Source organism: Macrobrachium nipponense, chromosome 8, assembly GCF_015104395.2.
Source record: "Macrobrachium nipponense isolate FS-2020 chromosome 8, ASM1510439v2, whole genome shotgun sequence".
NCBI lineage: Eukaryota > Metazoa > Arthropoda > Malacostraca > Decapoda > Palaemonidae > Macrobrachium > Macrobrachium nipponense.
This window is the reverse complement of record NC_087203.1, coordinates 73,764,197-73,773,367: the sequence shown is the minus strand read 5'-3', so window position 1 is coordinate 73,773,367 and position 9,171 is coordinate 73,764,197.

Sequence of the window (9,171 nt, the reverse complement as noted above, 5' to 3'; positions counted from 1 at the left end):
TAATATCATGGATTTGAGGATCATCATTTACCCTTTTCAAACTTCCCTATAGAGAAGTCCGGAGTAAGACTCTCGGGTATAAGGAAATAATGAATTAAATGTGGTAGGAGTAACTCATGTTCAGTAGAAGGTCGGTAAGCGCACGTTTTGTTTTTCCGATACCTTTATCGTTGCACAAAACATTAATATGTATCCCGCAGTAATTATTGGATACCCGTCTATGGGCACTCAAAATATTACCTTAGCCCCTGCAAAACACGACGTGTATATCAAAGGAAAATTCTATAAGTCTTTTAATACCCTAAAATCAGTTTTAGATAATAAGGAGACCAGAAAGTGTAGTAACATATATCGAAGAACCAATCACTTGTCTCATGAACCAAGAAATACTCCACGCGACCCAACAGAATTCTCGCTCACCCGCCGTAATATCAGCTTGCACAAACTCTCGAGCCGAACGTAACTTCGAACATATTAGTGCGTGTAAAGAAAACCTTGCCGGGATCTGAAATGTTAATCCTTTCCGACACTCTGAAAACACAACGGATTATCCGTCACACAAGCCATTTTATAAGTCGGCTCACAACAACATGTAACATCGAAGTCTGTAATCATTTGAATACCACTTTAGTAATCCACAAAAATCAACATATCTTGGATGTGGCAAGTTTATAACATCGCATTCTTACCGTAGCTAGATCAATCACGCTCAATCAGTTGCGGATGAAGCCCTTTTGCAATCTATAAAAAATAAAATCAATAAGGACATTCAAGAAGAAGAAATTCAGCAGAATTTTTTTAATCTTTTAACTGAATATCATGATGTTTTTTCCACTACGGATGGAACCTTAGGAAAAACGGATGCATCGAGCATCAAATAAGGCTAAAGGACAAACAGAAAGTAATCTATGTACCTTCGTACAGACTTCCTACGAAATTCCAGAATGAGATACTGAGGAAGTAGGTAAAATGCTAAAAGAAGGAGTCATTAGGAAATCAAACAGCCCTTATAATTTTCCGTTAATAGTAGTACCGAAAAAAGATCGAACTTGGCGGATATGCGGTCGATTTTCGTCGCTTAAATGAGGAAAAAACAATCCCTGACCGTTCCCAGTGCCATGTACTGACGATATTCTATCTTTGCCTAAGTCAGAACAAATATTTTACTAGTTTGGACTTATTAAAAGGCTTTCATCAGATTCCGTTGGAAGAAGAGAGTATCCCATACTCTGCCTTCAGCACAGCAGGGGACATTACGAATTTTTGCGTATGCCTTTTGGTTTACGTTGTGCTCCCACCATAACTTTTACTAGAATGATAAACATTGTGTTTGGAGACTTGTTAGGAGATATCCTACATGCCTATATGGACGACCTAGTAATCTTTTCTAATACCTTCGAAAGAATATTTACGTAAATTAGAGTTTAGTGCTACAAAGACTAAGGCAGCATAACCTAAGGGTAAAGATAAGTAAGTGTGAATTTTTTAAACAGAACTAGTCTATTTAGGTTTTCACGGTGTCTAGTCAAGGTCTTAAGTAGTCCATGATAAGGTATCAGCTATCCGTAACTTTCCGATACCTACTAACGTCAAGGGAATACAGCAATTTTTTAGGATGTAGTGGCTATTATCGCCGCTTTATACACAACTACTCAATCATAGCCGCTCCCTAACCGATCTTATAAAGAAGGGGGTAGATTTCATATGGTCTGAAAAACATCAACAGGCGTTTCGATACATTGAAAGATGAACTGTGTAGTTCTCCTATCTTGAAATTCCTGACTTCGGTAAGGAATTCTTTATTGCAACAGACGCCTCAGACCTAGGAGTAGGTGGTGTGTTGCTTCAATGATAACAGTTTTCCCTATAGCTTTTTATTCCCGTAAACTTAGACCTTCCGAAAGTAAATATGCAGTAATAGACAAGGAAGGGCTCGCTATTGTTAATTCACTAGTGCATTTTAAGTTCATAATATACGGTTATCCGTCAAGTTCTCAATGATCATAAGCCCCTAACCGGCTTCTTTAAAGGCTTTAGTCACAGCCCTAAGCGAACTCGGTGGCATATGATCATCCAGACTTTGGCGCGAGGATCGGGTATTTACCTGGGAAAGCAAATATCATTGCTGACGCATTATCACGCAACCCCTCGTCATCTTGTACAGAGCCATTAGCTGAATTAATAGATATCTCAACCTCCACGTCCATTGTTAAAAACTATATCTGAACAGGAAAGATCTGGGCTGGGAGTGCTGAACTATTACAGACAGAACAAAGGAAAGATCAGCAAATAGAAAAAATCATAAATGCGTTAAACGGAAATCCGAAGGAAAAAGAATATATAAAGTATAAGCAGCAGAATTATATAATCAAATATAATATCCTGTGTAGATCCTGACGAGGAAAACCCGCAACACACCACGTTGAATAACAACCAGGTGGTGGTACCTATCTCACTCATACCCACTGTCTTAAAATGGTTGCATGAAAATCCACTGCATGGACACACGGGTTTCTCCATCATGTCACAGAAAGCCAAATCTTTATTTAATTGGCATACGATGCTTACAGATATAAAAAAGCACATAGCTAATTGTCGCACTTGTCAAGAATACAAAGGGCACACGAAGACACCGTCAGCCTAGGGGCTTATCCCGTGCCAAATCAACCCTTTGAAAGAGTCACACTTAGATTTATTAACAGGGTTTTTACGAGTCAGACAGAGGAAATAAGCACCTCCTAGTAATCATAGATGCCTTGACTCGATATACAGAACTGATAGCGCTTAAAACAAAACCGCAGTCGAGTGCGCTAGGAAGTTTTACGAGTGCTCTACATTTGTAAACATGGAATTCCACACACAATCATATCAGACTCGGGCGGGGAGTTCAATAATCATTTCCTTAACTCCTTGTGTGAATTCCTTTGCATAAAGAAAATCAAAACCATGATCTATCACCCAGAGTCTAATGGGCTAGTGGAAAGGGCAAATCGTAAGGTTTTAAACATTTAAGGGTCACCTTAGGGGGGACAGACCCCAACTGGACATTGCCATACCTGCGGTACTAAGCACACTTAATCACTCATATCATGTGTCTATTATAATGAAATTATAATGAAAAGAAATCATGATAAAATAGCTAAGCCAACTAGAAACATATGCCGTGGGCGATAAGGTATACATACAAGTATACGTACGTAAAGGTCTAAAATTACAAACTGACACCTAAGTTTGAAGGCCCGTTTAACATTTTATAAACATTAACGGCCAATAGATTTAGGGTTTCAAAATGTATGGCAAACCCACTGATATGAGAATCGTTCCATTGGCCACATATCAGAAACTAAAGAAGGGTAGAAGGAGTGAGGGAAAAAAAAAATGGTTGTATTTATGAAACTTGTATAATAATTTATATATATATATATATATATATATATATATATATATATATATATATATATATATATATATATATATATATATAATATATAATCAATCATATTTGTATGTAAACATATTCTTTAAAACATGAGTTATTACATATATTTTACTCATTACAGGTTTCCCAAAATGAATCTGTTATTGTTAGGAGTGATATTGTTTCGTTCAGACACCTTTGTCGTGGTGGAAAGAGCGCTAAAACGAAAGAAATAGAATTTAATCATGGCACTATTATCGAAAGAACCGAAGACAATTTTTATTACATCGAGTAACATAGTCATAGAAGTGGATATGCAGGCGATCTTTTGCCTGAGGATGACGTCCTTAACCTAAAGAATGACCTGTTGAGGTTTGCTTTGCTGTTTCGTTCAATGGGAAGGGAAATGCACCAACGTTATTTTTCATGCTAACTCAGAGATTTCGCTACCTCAAACCCTAAGCGTTGCGGAAATGTTTATCTTACGACTTGCAAAATAAAACCGCTGAGGGCAGAGGAACTTGCTCGGGACTTGCTGATGTGGTCTGTGCGGACAACAATACTCTCGAACGTCACAAACCGCTTATTTTTGCTGGACTAAACATCTTGGGATCTGTTGCAAGTTTAGGCTAGGAATTTCAAATTGCCTTAAGATAATCAATAAATAATTGAGTTTTTGCAACACAAAACCGAATTAGCTTTGTCCGAACTTCGCAGCCAGTTTATCCTCAATCAATCAAATAATGAGTTTGGTGAACGAACATTCTAGTAATATCGATCCAGATTATGGAAGTTCAACACTTGCTTGTACGTTAGCTATTATAGTTTCGAAAAGAAATAGATCATATCCGTATCAAAATATCACATTTTTTATTGAGAAAATCAAAGGACTATGTAGAAGCCATTACGTTAGCAAAACAAAGGGTGTGTTATCTCCACACCTTATGCCTATTAAGGATCTGACTTTAACTTTAGAGAACGGACGGGAGAAACTAGGTTATATTCCTTTATTAGACGCCATAAAATAGAGTTTTATTATAGCCTAATATCAGTCAGCGTTGAAAATTACAGGATTATGATCACTGTCCCTTTTGATTCTTCCGATGCTTGGCAATCATACAAAATAGCACCGTTTCCAACTTTCATGACAATAACTCAAGTCCAGTAATATCCAATTTGACGGGACAGGTATTGATTTCTCCTGATAGGAATCATTTCAGTCATTAAAGACTTAGATAAACTCACTCACTGTTCTGAAGCCATGAATAATAAAGTTTGTACAGCTGACTCTTTTGAATTCTATCCTATATCATGGATTCGTGTGAGTTAGCATAGTGCTAACGGCTCTCTCTCCCATACACGCGAAGGTTGTCTGAGAGAAATCTTATCCCTTTTACAGTAATAAGTTCAATTACAGAATGAATAACGGCTCCTGGATCCGATACGACAATGATGGGTTTCAAGTGTCATGCCCGGACGGGACCACCGCCCATTCCCAAGTCTTTGTAGCAGCTGATGGCTGTACAGGGACATCTACAAACTACACAGTCATAGGGGTCAACACGATAATACGTGAGAAGAACATTCTTTGCGAACTACACCTGGGCGACTACAATTATCCATCACTACCTCTCCCTACAACGTGCGGGTGGCTCATCGTTTGACGCACTGGCTGAGATGGACCACACGTTACCGACTTATGCAGGAGGAGAAAATCTTCGTTACTATGTGCTGCTGGCCGTGTTTGGCGTTACGGCAATATTGATTATCACCGTTAACATCTTTGCTTGGCGTAGGTTGAGGCGGACGCAGAAGGATCTTCAAGGGAACGTTTTGCCGCGTCCAGACGAAACTCCTGTTGCGTTTAAAAAGTGTATACATTCAGGGCCGTCTGAAACTGGCCATTTCACCTGGTGCCTAGGAAAACTGTCTGGAATTGTGTTGTGGTTGAAAAGCGGTCTGTACGCTAGCAATATGTAGGACAAGAAAGACTCCAAGCCTTTGCATTTTGAACTGTTAAAAGTATCTTCGGGCACCTAATAAAATCGTAGCCCAATATATATATATTAATATACTCATAAAAGTATTTTTCGGGCACCAATAAAATATTTGAAGCCCTATGTATTAAACTATTGGTGCGTGTACGTACCTGGAATCTATATCTGTGCACACGTATACTATTATACTATTGTATAATTATATATATACAAATTATATATTACAAAGAGTGACAAGTACTCTTTAACAATTATCCATGATCATGTTTGTATTTTACCAAGTAACCGCTATTCTTAATCAGGTTACCTATTACCATAATCTTCATGTATACATGTTAACCTTTTGATTTTTTTTGGTACCTAATAATCATTATTATCAAACATGGATCTATATTTTCCATGCATTTCTCTTAATTTATGAATATGTCCAAAAGGGGTATGTAACAAAACCTTTTTATGCATTTAATCACTTGTTATGATTATATCTAATATATGTTACAAGCACACTCCTAAGAAACCATGTTTAAAGGAACTTTTGTTATCAAGGCTTGAATGGTAGCTGTCCGAGCTAATGTAATAAATACATTATTTGAAACAGATAATTATATCTGTAAAATAGAATCCATGACTGAGGGGTCATTGGTGAATTAGGAGCGTCCTACTGACTATCACAAATCTAGATCACGCTGTGCAATGCCTGCAGTAGCCTGGTTTACGTTTGTTGAAAACATCTATCGATTATGAATTTGTTAACTTTTCATAACACCTTCCATGGGAAGCGGTTGACCTGTTAACCTGCGCCGGAAACTTGTAACTTCCGAGCCGGCGGCGGACTACGTGTCTTTTTATGTGAATCGCTGAGATAGCTAAGGTTTCGCTATCGACGTGATGCTTTAAGAATTCAGTTCTATTCTAGTGATCAAACGGAACGGTCTCCTGACCGAACTATCTCTCTTGTAATGGAGTTGAGAAATAAAGTTGTTTTACCGTTATCAACTTCTCCGTTTGAATCATCTCCCTTATTCTAAGAAGAACTCACTTTACTAAGATACAACGTAGGAGAGAAGAAAAGAGGAACCAGTAATGCTTTACGAACTACAGTCGTAAGAAAAGACACCATCTTTCGCCAAAGCGGAAGAACTTACATATATACCACATATAATATTATGTATGTATGTATATATTATTATATATATATGTAATATATATATATATATATATATACTACATATATATATGTGTGTGTATACATAAGTAAATATATAACTTATTCATATGACGTAATTAAAACAGACCACTGAATCATATTTCTAACCCGTAATAGACCCAGCACGAATGATTTGGTTTTATATGTAAGGGAACAAAAAAGTCACAGGAGCTGGACAGATAAGTGGCGCCTAAAGGCCTAAAGAACACCTTGCAATGAATTTGGAGAGAGAGAGAGAGAGAGAGAGAGAGAGGAGTAGCGAGAGAGAGAGAGAGAGAGAGAGAAAGGTAGTTTAGTAAGATTTACTAATTCTTCTTTTGTATAGATGAAGATAGAGGGAGGCGATTTATAATAATCCTTCCAAATATATATTTTCCTATGTAAAACGAAGTAAACTCGACGGGGTAACACTTGTCTTCAGTGGCTCCTGTGTAAATATTAATCAACGTACCTTGGTTCGAGTTTATGGACGGTACATCACAAACCTCTTTGGATATTACTGGTATTTTTGAAGTGTTGATACAATAGTTGATACGGTAAGAATTATAATCTTATTTGGTCAGAAGGAGGAGCTTAGGTAGTAGCATCTGCCCGTGGTTGTATAGTCCAGGCATTTTACAGTTTTTTGGGACAAAAATGGTACAGATGAAATCTTTCCTGATCCGTTTACAGTCAAGCAATACTAACAACATATTAAAAGTTTCAGTCCGAGAAAATATGGGAAAGTAATGAAAATTCACTTTTTCGATTTCACTCATTTCAGCCCATATTCAGGCCGGGACGGATGAATAACATTGTTAGAGTCTGTGACTTGGAGTAGAAAGAACCTCATATTAGGTGTTTTTTTTTCATATTTTCAGATGATTAGATTACACTATGAAGTGGCAAGCATTGTGTGAATCATAAGAATAACCAATAGATCATACAAGTGATATATAGAAGTTTACATGTATCACTGACGGTAACATTAATATAGTTTTAGCACTATGGTTTCTGTTATGCACTTAGCAGTATGCTTCCATATTTGGCTGCATCAGGGCATAATCTTTATGCTAAATCTGCCAGGATTTACTTGCAAGAAATGGTCAACTTCGAGAAAAGTCATTCAGATCTGTATGAGGAGTTCACTAGAGGGTTTCATGTTTCTCGAAGGAGTGATAGAACATGAGCAGGATTATCCACAGATCTGATGATTGAACAGGTTTTGATGCGTAGCATGAAAACCAGAGGTGGTCTAACAAGAGGATCGGGTATGAATGAACAACAGAGACTGACCTGGCTGATGTCCTTGCTCGTATGTTCTGAGGTTAATAGGGCAATGCAAGAACTTACAGGCATCAGATATGATGGTGGCGAACAAAGTAAAGAAATGAGTAAAACTCGCCAGGCTCGTGACATGAAAGATATCTGTACGTTGCTACTCACTTTGTCTGATAAGGGTCCCTTTCATGATGAGACAGGTGGTTCACAACTGAGGAATATCTTGACAGAAATACATTCCAGTAGTTCATTAGATGTGGATAATGCAAAGACTATAGGAGAGAACATATTGAATAAGATGACAAATCAGCCGGTTACTAAGTAAATTTTTAAGCGCACTGACCAAGCAACAACTAAGGCAACAAAATTGGCAACATACAAGTAGCTCCCCAACTTTTCTTCCAGCGGTTCGTGATTGCAGCCAATAAGGCATCTGATATTACAGTGGATATGTTTAACTTCGAATTATGTAGTTATCCACTTGCCCTGTTCGATGAATCTCTCATGATGAGGGAAGCCCAGAAATCAGGTTTTGCCAATGCCATCCGGTCTGAATTAAGTGAAGCTCACCAAGAAACACCAACCAGTGAAGTAAAATATGTACTAGATGGAGGAGCTTTGCTCCACCGGATTCCATGGTCTTCTGGTGTGCCATCTTATAAGGAAGTGTGTCTAACCTATGTTACAAATGTGACAAGGAAGTATGGCCATGCAACTGTAGTATTTGATGGTTATGGAACACCCTCTACAAAGGATGCCACACATCAGAGGAGAGGAAAGGGAAAAGTTGGGATGGAAGTCACGTTCTCAGAAGAGATGAAAGTATCCCACAAAAAAGATATATTTCTTTCAAATACAAAGAATAAGGCTAACTTCATCATTTTGCTACGGAAATATCTACAGCTGGATGAACATAAAGTTGTTCATGCTGATGGTGATGCTGACTTCTTGATTGCACAGGTGACAAAAGAATCAGCAGCATTATCAGACACTGTCTTGACAGGAAATGATACAGACTTGTTAGTCTTGTTGTGTTACTATGCTGATCTAAACACCCACAACATATTCATTATGAATTAACCAAAATTGAAACCAAGATTGTGGAATATCAAGAAAGTGAAACAAGTACTTTTGATGGTCAGAATTTTTTAGTATCTAGTTTATTTCTAGTAAAGTCATTTGAAACTACGTTTTATATCATCAAAGCACAGATATTTGTACAAGCTGTGGAATTGTACTGTAAAATGTTAGGATGTGTTTACTGCTAACACAATTGTTGTTTAATAAAT